The following is a 20,873-nucleotide window of genomic DNA, read 5'->3' as shown; positions in this document are numbered from 1 at the left end:
ACTAGTCCCCTCACTCATTAGCATATTATATGGGTTCTTTAGAAATACTTTTTATTAAGATCTCTTTATCTATGCTAGTGTATACAGGGATGATTAGGCAGGGATTAGCAATATGCACCCAGAACTGCTCGTGGTTCTGGGTGCATATTGCACCTGACAGGTTCCCTTTAAGATGAACTCATATGCAATGATGAGAAAACAACATCACCAGGAAGAGATGGACAACAACAACTGGACTTTAAGCTACAAAATCGAAATTAGGTGTTATGACCTGAGCACAACCACCTAAGACAATTGGGCCAATTTAATAAGGAAGGAAGATACTGTATCCCACTTCTCTCAAGATGCCCCATCCATATATGCAAACATGCTACTGAATGTAGAGCTTTCCTTTCTCTATATAGAGATGAATGGATATGAAACAAAACTTTAATGGAACTTTTTGATGTAATTTTCATTTACTCTATTTTATTTCAGAGCATTTTTCTTTTTTATGACAGTTGTGTACAGCTGACATGTCTAGTACTGATGGAGTACTTTTGGACGGAGTTCTTTTGGACGCCTTTTCCTTCTTGGAAGCCATAAGAAATACACTTCACGCAGTATTGAATTGTATTATGCATATTTGATATTCATGGTGTGAGAAGTCTATATGGAAAAATTCTCGTGATCGCCCCACAGGTGGCATCGCTGGCACAATGCTACATCTGAATGACATCCAATAATAAAACCACATTAAGGTGTTGAAGTTTGGAAACCTCACTGTACCATAATGATTAGCCTGTTTGCTCTACTAAACTGTTGTCAGTGTCACAATCCATTAAACACTATTGAACAAATACTGCAGTCACTTTTACACTTCTGTTTAATGGAATGAAATAGATAGGATACAGAATGTAACCATAACTGGGAAGGAAGGTGCTTATTTTTTGGCTCCGAGTTTGACTGATATGATTCAGTCCTTGAAAAAGAAAACAGGTCACAAAGTCCTTTAACACCAAAAGATCCAAAAATTGTGATTTATATAAAAGTCGATCTGAAAGCTCCCTATTTAGGAGTCTACGAACTGAAAGGAAAGGGTTTTTTTGTCTTTTATGGATAAATAAATTGTATTAGGGAAATTTTGGGAAATATATTAGTAAACGATCAAAGATAAATTGATATCTACAGGTTGATATTCAGCTGAGAATGATGACACAACTTAAGTGTTACAGTTTAATAGCAGGAAACAGAATAGGTTTGTGCACAATATCTTTTATTAATAATAATAATAATAATAATAATAATAATAATAATGTTTCTGTAATATAAATTATATAAATCAAATAAACTCTATTATAACAGCAGACACAAATATCTGGTAATGGAATCATACGTGATGAAGAAGAGCACAGAAAGGGAAAGTTCCTACCTTCATTGTGAGTATACTGAGGGCAGACGGCTCGTAAATTGCTTTAGGAAATGTTCCATTTAAAGGAACTCCCAATTCAGATCCCGTGAATCTCCTTGAAAAGAATGGCACATCCATACGAAAGACTTGTCACTTCGCCCACAAGGAGTGCATGGTTCTTGTACTGCTCACTGCAGCTCCTGCTCTTACAGACATGCAAGCGCTGCTCTGAATATAGAGTGACTCAAACAGGCAGAAAAGAGCGATGGGAGGGATTTTTATGCTCTGTAATCTCACAGAAAAAAATCTATTATTTGGCAATGGCAACCCTCTACAGAAGTGCATAGCTGCAGTCGGTCTCTATCTGGTCAACCATTGCCTTGACATTTAAGGGTTTGCCTATTAAGAGCAAAATAAAGATTTTGGGTTCACAGGCAATAAGATAAATAAAGCTTTCTTATGAAATAAATATTCACAGAACTAATTACAAATTAATCAACAACTAGGGCTTTCTTTAAATGTACATTTTTCGGTTCTGTTTTAGAAACAAATATAATTTTTTCTCAAAACATATCAGTTGAATATTGGGGGGTCCATCTGGTTTATGTTTATTGTCAGTTTCTTAGAAAGGATTAATAAGTACTGCATGGTCGGCTTTTTCATTCCTTCTAATAATGGACATCAATTGAAAAACAGACAAATCCAATTATAATCATTTGGGCCGCTCTGCTTCCATTTGCATCTCTTAGCAAGCGGAAGCATTTGGAGAATGAATTACCATTTGTCTGATCCTCATAGAGAACACACAGATGGGACAGACAAATGGATATGTGACCAGTAGTGATGAGCAAGCATGCCCTCCACTGCTCGTTACTCGATCGAGCATCTGGGTTCTTGGATGTAACTCGAGTAATGGAAGTCAGATGTGAATGGAAGAAGAAATGAACTGCCACTAGGGAAGAATAGGGAAGGACAAACTCTGACACTTTCCCTACGCAACCCTTAAGGTCCAGTCACACTAAACAACTTACCAGCGATCCCAACAACGATAGGGATTGCTGGTAAGTTGCTAGGAGGTTGCTGGTGAGACGTCACACTGCGACGCTCCAGCGATCCCACCAGCAACCTAAAGGCCCCGTCACACTAAGCAACATCGCTAGCAACATCGCTGCTAACGAACAACTTTTGTGACGTAGCAGCGATGTTGCTAGTGATGTCGCTGTGTGTGACATCCAGCAACAACCCGGCCCCTGCTGTGAGGTCGTTGGTTGTTGCTGAATGTCCTGGGCCATTTTTTAGTTGTTGCTGTCCCGCTGTGAAGCACAGATCGCTGTGTGTGACAGCGAGACAGAAACAACTAAATGTGCAGGCAGCAGGAGCCGGCTTCTGCGGAGGCTGGTAACCACAGTAAACATCGGGTAACCAAGAAGCCCTGTCCTTGGTTACCCGATATTTACCTTTGTTACCAGCCTCCGCCACTCTCACTGTCAGTGCCGGATCCTGCTCTCTGCACATGTAGCTGCAGGACACATCGGGTTAATTAACCCGATGTGTGCTGTAGCTAGGAGAGCAGGGAGCCAGCGCTAAGCATTGTGCGCTGCTCCCTGCTCTGTGCACATTTAGCTGCAGCACACATCGGGTAATTAACCCGATGTGTGCTGTAACTAGGAGAGCAGGGAGCCAGCGCTAAGCGGTGTGCGCTGCTCCCTGCTCTCTGCACGTGTAGCTGCGTGCGCTGGTAACCAAGGTAAATATCGGGTTGGTTACCCGATATTTACCTTAGTTACCAAGCGCAGCATCTTCCACGCGGTGCTGCTGGCTGGGGGCTGGGACACTGGTTGCTGGTGAGCTCACCAGCAACTCGTGTAGCGACGCTCCAGCGATCCCTGCCAGGTCAAGTTGCTGGTGGGATCGCTGGAGCGTCGCAGTGTGACATCTCACCAGCAACCTCCTAGCAACTTATCAGCGATCCCTAACGTTGTTGGGATCGCTGGTAAGTTGTTTAGTGTGACTGGACCTCAACCCTGGCAGGGATCGCTGGAGCGTCGCTACACGAGTTGCTGGTGAGCTCACCAGCAACCAGTGACCAGCCCCCAGCGCCGCATGGAAGATGCTGCGCTTGGTAACTAAGGTAAATATCGGGTAACCAACCCGATATTTACCTTGGTTACCAGTGCACGCAGCTACACGTGCAGAGAGCAGGGAGCAGCGCACACTGAGCGCTGGCTCCCTGCTCTCCTAGTTACAGCATACATCGGGTTAATTACCCGATGTGTGCTGCCGCTAAATGTGCACAGAGCAGGGAGCAGCGCACACCGCTTAGCGCTGGCTCCCTGCTCTCCTAGTTGCAGCACACATCGGGTTAATTACCCGATGTGTACTGCAGCTAAATGTGCACAGAGCAGGGAGCAGCGCACAATGCTTAGCGCTGGCTCTCTGCTCTCCTAGCTACAGCACACATCAGGTTAATTATCCCGATGTGTCCTGCAGCTACGTGTGCACAGAGCAGGAGCCGGCACTGACAGTGAGAGCGGCGGAGGCTGGTAACAAAGGTAAATATCGGGTAACCAAGGACAGGGCTTCTTGGTTACCCGATGTTTACTGTACATTTAGTTGTTGCTGTCTCGCTGTCACACACAGCGATCTGTGCTTCACAGCGGGACAGCAACAACTAAAAAATGGCCCAGGACATTCAGCAACAACCAACGACCTCACAGCAGGGGCCAGGTTGTTGCTGGATGTCACACACAGCAACATCACTAGCAACATCGCTGCTACGTCACAAAAGTTGTTCGTTAGCAGCGATGTTGCTAGCGATGTTGCTAGCGATGTTGCTTAGTGTGACGGGGCCTTTAGCTCCTTGACATCCCTAGAAGGGTTCTTTCACCCCGAGTGGCGATCACATTCTTATCTCTGTCTTTACCTGAGCAGAACCCTGACTAGTGCACAGGGCAGCAATTACAGTCATCCTAGGATAAAGACACAAAGAGATAAAAGAAATAGCAATCGTACAGTGCACACCAGACTACAGGGGGGGATAAAGGCAAGGATTAGTGAGGCAAACCAAAAAGGGAAGACACCAAACAGACTTCCAAGCATATATCTCCAGATACCACTCCTTAAATGACTTCTTTGTACACCGCTCACAACTCCACACCAAGACCGAGGTATAGCAAGCTATCACTGGCAATTAGTGAGTTTTATAACTAAGGGGAGAGGAAAACTCAGAATAGCTAAAATAACCCAGGACAGAAAGCCTAAGAAGTACAAAAGATCTGCTTAATGTGATGCCCTGGACTATTCGGGTCGTCACAGGGTTCTGCACAATCTGCAGGGCCCCTGTGCAGGGCTCAAACCCCCATGGTTCTGGGAACCTAACCTGCAGTACTGCCTCCACCAGCATTCACAAATCCTAGATACACTTTGCACCACACCTGTCAGGCACACCAGTGGGCAGCTTAAGCAGGAATAAGGCCGCCCACCCAGGGGTCAGACAGGGAGGTGGGAGGTGTCCGTTCAGTCGAGTAGTAACCCTCGAGCTGTGAGGAGCTCTGAGGAAGCTGGGAGTTGTAGCTTCCAGGGAAGAAGCAGACTAGGTCGCAGATGGTGGTCTGGACCTAGAGGAGTAGGACCCCTGGTCACAGGGGATTGAGGCTAGGTGCCTGGAACCCATCAAGGAGGATGGTCAACAGCCTGGTCCTTTCACCGGTCCAGGATCGAAGGCAAGTCAGGGTACATGGACCCTAGGTCAGGGAAAAGCTTCAGGTGACCCGGCAATTTACCAGCGGAGGACAGATCGGGGGCACTAGCACAACGAAGAGGATAGGGATTTCCTAGCAAGCGGCCCACTGAAATCCCTGAGAGCAGGCTTCTTCACTTAGCCACAGTGGGGAGCGGGGCCCATAAATCTCTAAGCTACCGGGCCACAATGGACAATCTAAATTGTGTGCCAGGAGGCACGTTACAGACCCCCAGGCAATGCTGCAGGGGACGGGACCCGGACAAGCTCCCCTCAGGAGACCGCAGCAGTCAGAGACTTGGTTTACCCTGTTGTCAGCGTCTGCTTCATTGCTGAGTGAGTACCCGACTGACCCCTGCACTGCACCCCCACATCACCATCCAAAGTCCCGGGGCCTACCTGTGGAGGGTAACGTCATCTTGCTGCCCCACTCTATCACCCCGGGTACTCCCAACGGCAGCGGCGGTACTCCCAATTACCATACACCACGGGTGGCGTCATGAACTATATCTGTCCGCTGTAAATAATACCCCTTTTTCATTTATGTGTGCCCCCTAGCCCCCGGGTATGGAGATCCTCAAGCCACGAGCAATCACTACCCCCGGATCTGAGCAGTTCGATCCGCTGCAGGGGCGGCACATTAACCCTTGCATTACCGGATCAAGGCCTATCTGCAGAGCTAACTGATAAGCAAAGCAGATCCAACTACAACAAATATGTGTATAGCCATGCACTCTGACACCTGAAATAGAGGAGACTACTCTCCATCATGGTACCTCTATGACACATTACCATGTTAGTACAGCTTAGTAACTGAATATTACATAATAATTACCATACTGGTACAAACCTTAACATGGGAGTTTTGGCAGTGATAAGGGATCCTTTCTGAAAAATATAAAGTGAAGATAAACAATTGTGAAGGTCACCCTCTATTTTTGCAATTTGGACCATAATAGGCTGAAGTTTGGTTGGGCCCAGTGAGGATAGGATTTGACATGCTTGCTTTTTGCACTTTAAGGGCCCCTTCACATTGTGTTTTTATCTACATTCAGTGGTCCCGTCAGAGCTTCCATCCGAGCACTTCTGCAAAACGGGTTTCAGACACATGCGCCACTGGGGCCATTGGCTATAATGTTGCAAATGGAGTCAGCGTATGCTCTGTCTTGCACCATTTTCAGGCATATACGCTTTTTGCAGGCGGCCACTCAGACATAGTAGACGTCTGGGTGTCCACCTGCAGAAATCATATACGCCCAAAAATGATGTAAGACATAGCACACACTGACTCCGTCTGCTCCATTATAGTCAATGGCCCTATCGGCGCATGTGTCCGAAACCTGTTTTGCGGGGGTGTTTGGACTGAAGCTCCAATGGGACCACTGAATGTAGGTATGAACGTAATTTGAAACCAGACTTATTAAAAAAAAATAAAAATAAAATATTGACAACAGATAACTATATTTTTAACATTGTATGATTGATTTCAACAAAGAGAAGAAAAGAAAACTCATAGGGCAAACTGCAAAATATAATTACAACAGTATTTTCCTCCAATTAAAATATGTGTGAGTGGGGAATAAGGGGTTCAATATTGGACTAGCGGAAGAAACTCACTGAGTGCTAATGGTTCACAGGTTAGTAGCATAAAATACATGCCTTGCCCAGGGCTCTGGTAACTTACTGTATGCAGCTATTTGTCAAGACTGCTGAGACCCCACCACCAAACCAACCCCCCATGCCTGAACAAAACACACATTTGTAATAAAACAAGTAAACTTTATTGGAGAGATAATCAAGTGCAAACATATAAAACTCTCATCTTTTGCTGGGTTGAGGTCGGTCACAGCTTTAACATTAATTTGTGCAAATATCCAACCAATTTATACTGCTGTCAAGACGAGGCATAATGCCAGGCCGGACTCCCGGCGCAATCAGCCTTTGCTTGAACACCACAATTCCAAAACTGACCGCCATGGAGCAGCAAAGTCCCTAGACAGCGCTCCGACCCCCACCCATCAAAAGAAGTGCCTGCTCAATGCCATCTTGAAGGCCTGATAAGAAAATATCGAGGCCAATGTCCGACAAATAGACGCCATCTGGCAACATAAGGCTGGAGTTGTCCCCTTCCAGCTGCCTGTGTCTGATGACTACACCACCCTTAAAGCGAATGAAACGGGACATTCTCGCGTTCAGAGTACGGCGTGACCGCTTAACCGCTGCCGCGAGCTCCTTGCCATGCAACGCGGGGGATTACCTCCGACCAAATGAGGACCAGCTCGGGAAAGAAACCGTGGAATTTATCTACGTCGGACCTCATGGTAGTCAGGAGCTCCGCAAGCCGGCAGGAACAAAGTTCATTGCCCCCGGCATGTAGGAGAAGACTCACCAGAGATGCAGCAACTTGGGCAATGCCAACCACCTCCAGGAGAACCTGCGGCCACATCAGGCCTCTGATGCCTCTCCAATGCACATCGAGGCCACAAAAACTGAGATGCCTTCCACCCGGATGAGATGCCGCTCTCTGGCCAGCCCAAAAAATATAAGAGTGGCCCAACAGCCACACCGCCGGCCTTGCACCGCCTATGGAGAGAAACAGAATTAGTAAAGCAATAAATCAGGTCTAACGTAGCACGCAAAGCAAGAAGAACGACGCCATCTACCGATGAATTGGACAAACCAGCCCTCGCGGCCTCGGTAGCAGCACCTATCCGAAAGGAGTGTGTACCAAATTCAGTAGGGTTCAAGCCAAACGATCGAAGGCATTTACGAAAGAGGGCCAAAAACTGAAACTTTGTGAGTGGTGAACCATCCTCGTGAGATAAGGACACACCAGAGAGGCGCACAGCTAAATAGTCGTTTACCAAAACAATGGGGCAGACAGGGCCAGGAATAGAGAATAAGGGGATCCAAGAGCCCCTGCCAGACGGGTCCGTTTTGGACTTACGGATACGAATACGCAAACCCCCGTTGCAAACTGTAACATCATTGTGCCGGAAACCACCGGGACGGTGCTTTGACAAGGACAAATGTTCACCAATTCGCAAACCGCCAAAAAAGGCAAATCCAAAGGAAACCGTGACAAGAGCGGATTCAAAAGGGGATGAACAAAAATTACGGACGGCCCCAATGAGGCGAGCCAACAATGCAAAAGAAATAGGCCGTCTATGCTCCCGGCGGGGGGTCAACCGACACCAACCACGAACGGCCGACTGATAAAAGATTTTGTGACATCCGACCAGCCGCGAAGTTTGAAATGGAAGGCGATGCCAGTTAAACGATTCCGGGCCACAGAACCGGAAAAACCAGAATCACGCAAATGGATCAAATACCGAACTGTAGCTGCCAAACGGGCAGGTTCTGAACTGTCAATCGGAAAGTGCCTGGCAAAATTCAGCCATTCCGACAACGCCTTACCATAAGCTTGCCACGTCGCAGGAGCCACGGAAGCTCTCACCAACGGAATCAGTTGCTGAGAAGGAGGTTCCACATACTGACAGGGCAGGGCAAGCCATCCAGCTGAGCGCGAGGGCAAAGCTCTCGGAATTTCTGTAAATCAAAATGAGGAAGGGCATCAGCAGTGGAATTACGAAAACCAGGGACATGACGGGCACGAAACCAGATGTTAAGTTCCAAACATCTAAGGACTAACGACCTGAGTAACTTAATCACCGGGGGGGATGAGGAAGACAAATGAATAATTGCATGAACTACACTCATATTGTCAGTCCAAAACAAAATGCGCTTATTCTGCAGAACAGGTCCCCAAATAGCGACAGCCGCCACTATGGGAAAAAGCTCAACCAAGGTTAAGTTGGAAACCCAGCCTAAGGCATGTCATGAATCTGGCCATCGTTCAGCGCACTACTGGTCATCAAAAATCACTCCAAAACCAAGTGACCCAGAGGCATCAGAAAAAAGGGATAGCTCCTCATTAGTTATTTCATCATACTGAAAGCATGTATGACCATTGTACTGAGAAATAAACTCAGTCCAGACAATCAAATCAGCGCGCAGCGGTGCCGAGATCCAAATCCGGTGGTGGGGGAGCCTGACACCCCTGGTGGAGAGGGACAGGCGACGAAAAAAAATGCGTCCCATAGGCATGACACGGCATGCAAAAACCAAAAGGCCCAGCAAAGATTGCATTTGGCGTAAAGTAACGCTACGAACTGAACAAAAATTCCTGAGCAATGACAGCAATGCAGAAACTTTGTCAGATGGGAGGCGAAAAATCATGGCTTCAGAATCATTTCAATCCCCAAGAAGGATAGTGTTGAAACAGGACCAACCGTTTTTTCCTGTGACAAAGGAACGCCAAATTTGGCCATGAGCCGACAGAAATTATCCAACAAAAATTGACAGTGTGAGGAATCACTTGGTCCTACGAAAAGAAAATCATCCAAGTAATGAGTGATGGAATGGGAGCCAGACTCCCATCTCACCACCCACTCCAAAAATGAACTGAAAAGTTCAAAATAATAGCAGGAAATCGAACAGCCCATGGGCAAACACGTGTCGTAATAATAAAAGCCATCGACGAACCATCCCAGTAAATGGTGACAGTCGGGGCGAACGGGGAGGAGGCGAAAAGCCGACTCAATGTCAGATTTTGCCATCAACGCACCCCTTCCAGCCTGGCGAACTAGCGCAACTACTCTATCAAACGACACGTAAGTCACAGAAGCATCCGCCTCAGATATGCCGTCATTTACAGATGAGTCTTTGGGGTAGGACAGATGCTGAATCAGGCGAAATTTGCCCGGTTCCTTTTTGGGGACAACACCCAAAGGAGAGACCCTCAAGTTGAAAAAGGGGGGTGAAGAAAATGGGCCTCGGATCCTGCCTTCTTACAATTCGCTTTTCAACTTCTGTAGTAACACAGGGTGAAATTCAGTAGCCGATTTTAGGTTCTGAGAAAACGAGGGTTCCCTACAAAAATTAAAAGGGATGAAAAAACCAAAGGTAAAACCAAAACGTAGCTGAGCCGCCGCCTCTTTATTGGGGTACTGGTCGAGCCACGGCCCCATCGTGAGGACGCTCACTGGCGTCCTTATCCGGCGTGCTGGATGTTTTTGCAGGCAATTTTGCGGATGGACAGGTACACTTGGCTGCGGCGAGGTCCACCGCAGGCGGAGCACTCATGCTTGAATTTGCAGAGGCCAAAGAAACGACAGTGGCCTTCATTGAATGACCAGCACATGCCGGGTCTACGAACGGCCACTGAGCCGGAGCCAGCGGTGGTGCTAGGGGCCGCTGAATGAAAGGGCTGATAAGCCTTCTGGGCCAGCATTAGGCGCAGCCATGTGTCCGTGGCTTTGACCCCCCAACCTAACTGGGGTTGAAGGGCTAAACGACAACGAAAATCTTCATGGTAACGCCACCAGGTAGATCTCCCGTGCGACTTGTAAGAATTGTCTTTGGTGTCGAGATAAATAAACATCTCGGAACAGCGCTTGGGGTGCTTCTGACCCATGACGCATCCCATAACACAAAATGCTTGCAGCCAGTTGTTAATGGACCTGGCTACTTTGGGCCTCCTTTCAAAAGGACGATGCGCCGATCGCCGCTCTTTATCAACTGTATGTTGATCGGTGGAAACCAAAGACCATATATCGATATAGTCATTGGCCCATATTTTTTGGATAGTCTCCTCGTTCAAGTGACATCCTAAAGGGGTAACGCCACAAAAGAAAGCGTCTCTGTGAATATCCGCTCGAGGAGGGGGAGGGGGGGTGGGTAAGGTTGTTTTGAAATTTGGGAATTAAATGAAGGGTTAACTAGTATTTTTCCCCCCGCCGCAGGCTGTAAATTCGCTAAGAGTGTTTTAAGGGCTGCTGACTTACCCGCACCATCCCCCCATGCCCCAGAGTATTGGTACTCACCAGCATCTGGAATAGGGGCGACATAAGGCTCCAGTGGTGGATCAACGAATTCCACAGGCTGCGAACGCGCTGTGGGAGGAACCGACTCCCTCAGCGGGTGATGGTGATGTCGGCGATGATGCCCATGAGGCACGACGGAGGCGTCTGAAAAATTTGATGAGGCGGAAGGAGAGCGCCACCTCGATGAGCGAGAGTGGCGGCTCCTCCGAGAGGACCTGGAACGGCGGGAATGGCTATGTGTTCCATGCGACCTAGCAGGGCGCTCGTATCGATCAGGGGTGTGAGATGACGCAGATGAATGTGTTGCTGAGCGGTCATGGCGGCCACGGCGGCTACGACTGCGGGCCAGAGCTTTAGCATTCATCTGTTCTGGAGCAATCACGGGGGCTTGTGAAGTGTGGACTAGTGGGAACAGATTAGATGGGGGATGGGCAGACGCAGCTGGCTGCACACCTGCAGATCCCTGCATCATGGGTGGCAAAACCAGCATCTGGGGGTTAATATGTGCTGAAGGGCTTATTACTGCCCCAGCACCTAAAGCAAGTTGGCTATTTACAATGTGGGCTGTTTGGGGAAGTTGTGGAGGCTGGGTGGGAGGGGGAGGGGGAAGTGGAGGGGGAGGGGGAAGTGGGAGCACAGCGTCTGCAGCCTCCTCTATAGATGAGGAGCTGCAGCTATGATGTCCTCCCATGATTGGTTTTAAGTGGTGGCTCATGGGGGCAGGGGTTAACAGCTGCTGCCGACCGCGGGTCCGCGTTACCGGTGGGACAGGTTCGGCGTGCAGCAACCACGGTCGTGAGCTGAGAGGAAGAGGGCGGAGCTTGTCACGAGGCGCGCGCACGAGTGTGCATGCCCCATGACGTCAGCGCTGAAGGGCTCAGGCGCTCCGGCGGACGGGTACGCCGAGCGGACCGCCTGCCGCCGGAGATAACCGCCCGAACCTCAGGAGGGAGAGGACGCATCTCAGCCAGGATGGAGGTAAGCGATGCGTCCCCTTCCCTCCTGAATCTGTCCCTAATCGCTTCCGCAAGCGCGTCGGCCATCTCTCACCAGTTACTGCTGTGTCTGGGTAACCAGCAGCACAGCAGCTTCCAGGTCTCACGGATGAGGAGAGACCGAAACCAGGAAATAGGGGGGATTTTATATGGGAACCAGGAGGAGGGGAAAACAACGGGATTGGACACAAACAAGGGGGCGGATGGTTCGGGCATGGGAAGGAAGAATTAATCCCTTCAGACCGGGCTCCGCAGTCAGGGTGCATCCAGCTTAATCCTACTGATATGCCCCACACAGTCCAGAGTTTACTGGGGAAAGACTTCAAGAACTTGTCCTGCTTGCTGTGTTGCCTGAAATACTGTCATGGTTCCAATTTACAGAGCATCTTGTGCTCTGCTATGTTCTGCCATGCTCTGCTGCAGAGCCAGTACTTGCCTGTTCCGTCACGCAGAACGTTTTTCAGATTTAGATGCTCTGCTGTTTGTCTTGGGCTCCTGTGGACTGGTTGTTTATCAGCACGGGGTCCTACGTTGGTGCTGGGAGAGGATTTCTCAGATGCACCTCGTTCCAGGTGATTGCTCTGCTTCATTAGGTAACATGCTCGCTCAGAACGTCACCAGTAGTATTTCCTGGTTCTGCAGTAAGTGCTCTTGTCTCCTGTTTGTGTACAGTTATCTGTTCTTGGCTTCTCAATCCTGGATTGTAGTTGACTCTGCTCTGCCTTCCCCCCTGACTTTGTTGTTTCCTCCTGGCTTCTGACCTACCGTGTTTTTTCAAAAATAAGCCCTCCCCCAAAAATAAGCCCTAGCAGGGATTTTCAGCATTTTTGGAGCAAGGCTTAAATATAAGCCCTCCCCCGAAAATAAGCCCTAGTCGTGGTTCAGTAATGAAGTGTCCGTGCAGCTAAAAAAGATACAGATACTGCAGGACACTTCATTATAGACAGCGGCACCCTGCAATCACTCACCCGACGCTGAGCAGAAGGACCTGCAGTGATCGCACACCCACACACATCAGCTCTCACACACACACAATCAGATCTCACACACACACATGCACACACACACACCAGATCTCACACACATATGTGCGCATGTGTGTGCGATTGTCTGTGTGTATGCGATCGTCTGTGTGTGTCTGCGATCGGCTGTGTGTGTCTGCGATCGGCTGTGTGTCTGCGATCTGCTGTGTGTGTGATTTGCTGTGTGTGTCTGGGATCTGCTGTGTGTGTGATTTGCTGTGTGTGTCTGGGATCTGCTGTGTGTGTGATTTGCTGTGTGTGTCTGCGATCTGCTGTGTCTGGGATCTGCTGAGTGTGTGATTTGCTGTGTGTGTCTGGGATCTGCTGTGTCTGGGATCTGCTGTGTGTGATTTGCTGTGTGTGTGATTTGCTGTGTGTGTCTAGGATCTGCTGTGTGTGTGATTTGCTGTATGTGTGATTTGCTGTGTGTGTGATCTGCTGTGTGTGTGATTTGCTGTGTGTGTGATTTGTTGTGTGTGTGATTTGTTGTGTTTGGGATTTGCTGTGTGTGTGATTTGCTGTGTGTGTCTGGGATTTCATGTGTGTGATTTGCTGTGCGTGTGATCTGTTGTGTGTGATTTGCTGTGTGTGTGATTTGCTGTGTGTGTGATTTGTGTGTGTAATTTGTGTCTGGGATCTGCTGTGTGTGTGATTTGCTGTGTGTGTCTGCGATCTGCTGTGTGTGTGATTTGCTGTGTGTTTCTGCAATCTGCTGTGTGTGTGAATTGCTGTGTGTGTCTGGGATTTGCTGTGTGTGTGATTTGCTGTTTGTGTGATTTGCTGTGTGTGATCTGCTGTGTGTGTGATTTTCTGTGTGTGTGATTTGTGTGTGTGATTTGTTGTGTGTGTGATTTGCTGTGTGTGTCTGGGATCTGTTGTGTGTGTGATTTGCTGTGTGTGTCTGCGATCTGCTGTGTGTGTGATTTGTTGTGTGTGTCTGGGATTTGCTGTGTGTGTGATTTGCTGTGTGTGTGATTTGCTGTGTGTGTGATTTGTGTGTGTGAATTGTTGTGTGTGATTTGCTGTGTGTGTCTGGGATCTGCTGTGTGTGTGATTTGCTGTGTGTGATTTGCTGTGTGTTTGGGATCTGCTGTGTGTGTGATTTGCTGTGTGTGTCTGCGATCTGCTGTGTCTGGGATCTGCTGAGTGTGTGATTTGCTGTGTGTGTCTGGGATCTGCTGTGTCTGGGATCTGCTGTGTGTGATTTGCTGTGTGTGTGATTTGCTGTGTGTGTCTGGGATCTGCTGTGTGTGTGATTTGCTGTATGTGTGATTTGCTGTGTGTGTGATCTGCTTTGTGTGTGATTTGCTGTGTGTGTGATTTGTTGTGTGTGTGATTTGTTGTGTTTGGGATTTGCTGTGTGTGTGATTTGCTGTGTGTGTCTGGGATTTCATGTGTGTGATTTGCTGTGCGTGTGATCTGCTGTGTGTGATTTGCTGTGTGTGTGATTTGCTGTGTGTGTGATTTGCTGTGTGTGTGATTTGTGTGTGTGATTTGTGTCTGGGATCTGCTGTGTGTGTGATTTGCTGTGTGTGTCTGCGATCTGCTGTGTGTGTGATTTGCTGTGTGTTTCTGCAATCTGCTGTGTGTGTGAATTGCTGTGTGTGTCTGGGATCTGCTGTGTGTGTGATTTGCTGTGTGTGTCTGGGATCTGCTGTGTGTGTGATTTGCTGTGTGTATCTGGGATCTGCTGTGTGTGTGACATGCTGTGTGTGTCTGTGATCTGCTGTGTGTGTGACTTGCTGTGTGTGTCTGCGATCTACTGTGTGTGTGATTTGCTGTGTGTGTCTGTGTGATGCCCTGGACTATCCAGGTCGTCCCAGGTAGACACAACAACACTACACACACCCCTTCCCAGTTAGGTAACAGCAGTCAAACTAAACGCCTTGTCACCACCCTCCAGGTTTGATGTCCACACCAGGGGGGGTGGAGCCAGGTGGTTAGCTCCACCCACTGAGGAGTTCACAGGCCTGGAGGCGGGAGAAACAGAGTAGTAGTAGTAGTAGTTGTGAGGAGAGAGGGAGTGAAGTTCAAGTCCTGAAGCAGACCTGTGCTCAGGCCTGCCAAAGACTACTCCGGTGGCTGGGTCGGAGCCCAGTCACCATTGGCAAGGAGGCAGACGGTAGTAGCCGCCTGCAGGAGACCGGGAATACGACCGGTGGAACCGTAAGGGACCGGGACGGGGTAGTGGCCCGCCGGAACTGAACCGGGGAGCCAGCTGGATACCGGAGCACCAGGCAGGGTACTCAGACCCCGAACTAGGGTAGAAGCAACCACCATAGTCAAATTAACTCATTGTGGTCTGGACCTCAGGGGTTCATTCCCACCTAAGTCCCGATTGAAGGCAACAGCCCAACCATTCTGGATAAGTGCCACCGCCAAGGGCCAGAGATCCAAAGGCCGAGTGTCTGCGGGCAAACGGGCTCCTACGACAGATACACGCCGGGGAGCGGACTACTGGTGCCTACGCACAGGAGTCAAGATTCACATATAAAGGTGCAGGAGAAAGGCGGACATTACCAACCTAACCTGGGAAAAGCTGCAGCCGGCTGCGGGCCCTGTTCATCACTCCGTTTTGTTTACCAGCGACTCCAGTGTCTTGTGTCAGAGTGAGTACACCAGTGCCAACAGGCACTACACCGCGCTGCACCGCAACACTACACCCTGCACCCGGGCCTCGGCCCACCGGACCCCGGGACCAACATCTCCTACCCATGGAGGGGTCAACACCTAGCTGCGCTACTACACCGCTCCCGGGGGCCCCCACACCTTCATCGCAGTGGTGTCTACATTCACTACAACCCGTGGGTGGCGTCACGAACTATCACCTCAAACCCAAACACCCCAAATCCCCGCGTGTAGCGCCAACCCCCTTGCAGAGCAACGTGACCCCCGGGTCCGTGAGAGGCTCGAGCCACCACCCGCAGTGCGAGCATGCATCCGAGCGGGTTGGCGATCGCAGCCGAGCCCGCAGGGCGGTACATCTGCGACCGGGATGTGTGTGTCAGCGTGTCAGCCAGCAGCAGGGGAGAACGGCGTGCAGCAACCACCGAAGATCACAGGAGGGAACCACGCAGACGTCCGGGTCTGGTGAGTATGAGTCTCCTGGGAAGTGGGGGGGGGGGTCTGCTTTTTTGGGGGTAAACTTACCCCCCAACCGTGTTTCTTCAAGAATAAGACCTCCTCCAAAAATAAGCCTTAGTGCTTTTTTGGGAGGCAAAAAAAATATGACAGTGTCTTATTTATGGAAAAACACGATAGGACCTTCTCCTGACCACATCTCCTCCTGCTCCCTGTATCCTATACGTACTCTCTTGGCATCCTGACAATTGTTCTGTTTCTTGATCTCATCTCTAACTACTCCTTGTGTCTTGTCGTGTCCTCCTGGTTCCTGATCCCGGCTTGTTTGACTACCTCTCCATTCACCCTGCACTCAAGTAGTTTCTAGATCTATGTAGTCACTAGTAGCACACTATGCCACATAGTGTCGAGCATCACATATATGTTGTTTTTTAGAGACTTATTATGATAACATATAATTTATGCTCCAAGTTTCTCTTAATTTATTTAGACATGTTTAAATATGAGCAGGAGGCATCTGCCATATGTAAGTTAAGCAGAAGAATAGATTGGAGGAACCAGTTGACAATGCGCATCATGACTACAACAATGCATTACAGCATTTCTGCAAAGAGCTGTATTGAGGATGAAACTTTAATTGTTCATTCAACCCTTTTTATTGACTTGCTTGTCTTTTCTTCTCTCAATGATAAGCACATCTTTTAAAATAGTAACCGTGGTGTCTGTTTCTCCATTGTCAATCATTGAAAGTTGGGCATTAAGGTAGAAAATCAATTCTGCATTACCATGTTGCTGGGTAATTTTCTGCTGCTTTACATTCAGTAAATATGGATCTTTCATGCTTTACTAGCAAGAATGTGAAGTGTTACAGGACTACTTTAAATTGGTTTGCTAAAAATAGATGCACACACATCTTCCAGACAGATCAGAGTACTGTACATTATAAGTTACACTTCCAATGGGATTGATATACCTCAGAGCTTGTTCAATGCACAGTAGGAATACATACAGAAAGGAGTTCTGGAAATGTTATTTACAATAACATAGACCACCGGCGTGATTTAAAGGGATGTTTCTCTTAGTATTGATATTTTCTCAGTAGTAGAAAGGCATGCTATGCCAGCACTTGGGGAATGCAAGTATTATACGCCCCCTCTCCCCACCTCCCAGCACTCCCTGAGTTCCTTTCACATATTATATTTTAAGAAAATGCTGATCTAACTAAAAAAATATGCATATAGAAAAATCAAGGAATTCTAATAATACCTTCATACAAGGCTGAAATAATACTGCAGCACGATGATCACTGTCAATACCACTACATGATTAATAAATGATATATGCTACACAGACAAATATATCAATCATAACACTAGGCACATGCACCTGCCATTATAAAATGGCTGAATTATACAGTTAATAAAGATAATAAAGATCTACAGTGGTGAAAATAAGTATTTGATACACTGGCGACTTTTCAATTTTCCCACCTATAAAGAATGGCGAAGTCAGTTCCCCCTAAAAATCTAGAAAATCACATTGTATGATTGATGAGGTCTATGCCCATTACTGATTCAGCCACAAACCTATCCATCTGATCCATCAAATCACTCTTATCTCATTAGTGCATAAAATCTTAAAAAAATCTGTCCAATATTTCCTGGCGATCAGAGATAGTTGTAGCCCCTTGGCCGCTCCATTAGTCTTGGTAAAAAAGAAAGATGGCTCGATGAGAATGTGTGTAGACTATAGGCAGGTTAACCGCATTACGCATAAAGATGCCTACCCGTTGCCTAGAATAGAAGAGTCTTTAGCAGCCTTGAAATGCGCTATTTCTCTACCCTAGATCTGACCAGTGGGTACTGGCAGGTTCCTGTGGCAGAGGCAGACAAGGAGAAGACAGAGTTCATGACGCCCATGGGCCTCTGCGAGTTCAACTGTATGCCATTCGGGTTCTGCAATGCATCGGGGATGCTTCAGTAGATAATGGAGTGCTGCCTGGGGCACAGGAACTTCAAAACCATCCTGCTGTACCTGGATGATGTCATAGTGTATTCAAAGACTTATGAGGATCATCTGCAGCACCTGGCTGAAGTGTTTGAGGCCCTGTCCGGGTTTGGCCTAAAGGTGAAGCCGTCTACTTGTCACCTGCTGAAGCCATACCTGTGTCATATGGTGAATGCTGACGGAGTGGCCCCCCCCGATCCAGAAAAGATCACTGTCATCAAGGACTGGCCCAGACTCACCACCATCAAGTAAGTGCGGAAGTTCCTTTGCCTGGTACGCTATTACCGGAGGTTCATCAAGGGATTCACCGAGATGGCGTCGCCTCTCCAAGACCCCTGGTAAGTCGAGCCAAGAACCGGGGGACCCCCATTCGAGTGGACCAATCAACAGAAAGAGGCCTTCATCCAGCTGAAGCGGGCTTTTAGTGGAGAAGAGATTCTGGCCTACTCCAACTACGGGCAGCCCTTCATCCTCTACACTGACGCCAGCAATGTGGGACAGGGAGCTGTGCTGTCCCAGATACAAGGGGGCAGAGAGAAGGTGATAGCCTATCCAAGCAAGAAGCTTCGGCCTACTGAATGGAACCCAGAAATCTACAGTTCTTTCAAGCTAGAGTTCCTTGCTATGGTCTGGGCAGTCACTGAATGTTTTAAACACTTCCTGGCATCGGCTAAATTCACGATATACACGGATAACAACCCACTGACCCACCTGGAGACAGCAAAGCTGGGGGCATTGGAGCAGAGGTGAATGGCCTGGCTGTCCAACTACGGCTTTACAATTAAATACCAGGCAGGGCTGAAGAAAGCAAACGCCAGTCTTTGCCAGCTTCTACCAGAAGCTGGCAAAGACTTGGATGAGATGGAGGAGGTGGAGATGCCAACCTTCTACTGGTACTGTGTCTCTCAATGCTCGCACCAGGTGAAGGAGAAAGAAGCACCAGAACATGTAGCATCTCTTAACCTGCAGCCCCACTATAACTGGGAGGAGACACAAGATAGCGATCCGGCCGTCAATTTGGTCAAGGAACTGTTAACCCAAGATAACTCGCATCCTGGCCCAGATGCTCCCCGTGAAGCATGACAGCTTTGGAAGGAAAAAGGCAAACTCTTCATCTACAAAAAAAAGCTGTGTAGGAAACACCTTGATCCCTGAACCAATGAGCTGGTCTGGCAGATAATTGTTCTGAGGAGGGATGCCTCAATGGTACCAAAGGCTTACCACAACGGGGCGGGCACTTCGGATGGAAGCAGCTGGAGGCCTTGCTGCGTACACACTTCTACTGTATTGGCATGAGACTGGCAATTGAGAAATGGTGTCGAGAGTGTGGACCATGTAGCCTGAGATGGAGGGACTGCAAAAGCCAAAGAGCTCCCCTGCAACCCATTGTTACAAAGCAGCCACTTGACCTGGTGGCTCTGGATCATGTAAAGCTGGCTCCGAGTCGATCCGGTTATGTCTACGCCCTCAACCATAGTGGACCATTACTCTTGTTTCCTGGTGGTGGTCCCGGTCAAAGATCAGATGGCCAGGACTGCGGCCAAGGCATTCCAAGAATAATTCCGTTGGCCCCATGGCAACCTGGAGCAAGTACTCACTGACCAAGGCCCAACCTTTGAAGCCGAAATGTTCCAGGAATTTAGTCATCTGTACGGTTGTAAGAAGATAAGGACCACACCGTATCATCCTCAAACCAAAGGACTGTGTGAAAAGATGAACCAAGTGGTGCTAGATTTGCTGAAGACCCTGTCTTTGGAAGAAAGAAATCTGTGGCCAGAAAAGCTGCCCTACCTGGTGGACAAGTACAACTACATCCAGGTGAAGTCCACCAACTGTACCCCAGCTTATCTGATGCGAGCGAGACCTGGCAAGCTACACATAGACCTAGACATGGGCATCTTGGTGCCTGAAGCACTTCCATCGGATACTGACTGGGACACTGTATGACAGCACCAGTACCGTAAGGTCCAAGCATGTGTGGAAGAGAGTTTATCCCAGGCCAGACTGAAAGAGGAGAAGCACTGCAATCAAGCGGATCTAGCCACCCCTCTAGCACCTGGAAAGCAAGTCTTGAAGAGAAAATGAAGGATGCACAAATTAGATGACCAGTGGGAAGCTGAGCCGTATACCATCCTGCCCTCAGACTTTGTCAACCCTAATGTGTGCCTCATCAGTGAGGATGGAGGAAGAACGTCAGTGACGGTTTCAAGGGATCACCTGAAGTTATGCCCCAGCCAGCTGAAGATAGGTGAAGACAACCCCAAAGTTTCCCAGCCTGAAGCACAAGAAGAGACCATCCTAACTGTCTTAGGAGTGTTTCCCAAAACCTGGACACAGTAGAACCAAGTTGTTGTAGTACCGATCTTAACCTTTCACCAAGCTGTCCCACCTGAAGTGGTAGTGACTTCAGATCATCCGCCGGATGCAGCGATAGAAACTCCAGCCCAGCCCGAAGACCTATCAGCAAGAGAAACAAATGTCAATCCAGCAGAGGAAGCTGCCTCTTGCTTGCGGTGAGTCTGTTGTCCCATGGTGAGTCTAGGAAGTGGTGGGAGTCAACCTGTCCTGCCAGTAAGCACAGGGCCTCCTTCCAGCATAACCATAGGTAGCCGGGTTGGGTCAGGAGAATTAACAAATAGTGAGGGGTTATGGCCAATTATGCGCAGGTCGCAGCGGAGCAGCCTAGGTCAAAAAACGGTCAGGTATCGTTAGACGGACATATAGAATCGGTTAGGAATGTACCACTGACAAATG

The 20,873-nt window shown here is 48.4% G+C and overlaps 1 protein-coding gene across 4 annotated transcripts in view; it reads right to left on the bottom strand.

Moving 5' to 3' along the window:
- HRH2 (histamine receptor H2) overlaps nt 1–1,602 on the bottom strand; it is a 221,692-nt gene extending 220,090 nt beyond the window's left edge. For all 4 annotated transcript variants that reach the window (XR_012752737.1, XR_012752738.1, XM_075342303.1 and 1 more), the window contains exon 1: nt 1,412–1,602. The gene's annotated coding sequence lies outside the window, so the exon portion shown is untranslated. The remainder of the gene's footprint in view (nt 1–1,411) is intronic.
- Between the last annotated feature and the right edge of the window lie 19,271 nt (nt 1,603–20,873).

The sequence above is a fragment of the Anomaloglossus baeobatrachus genome, chromosome 4 (genome assembly GCF_048569485.1).
Source record: "Anomaloglossus baeobatrachus isolate aAnoBae1 chromosome 4, aAnoBae1.hap1, whole genome shotgun sequence".
In the NCBI taxonomy this organism is placed as follows: Eukaryota; Metazoa; Chordata; class Amphibia; order Anura; family Aromobatidae; genus Anomaloglossus; species Anomaloglossus baeobatrachus.
The sequence above is the reverse complement of the archived record's forward strand: the minus strand, read 5'-3'. Positions and strand labels throughout refer to the sequence as shown.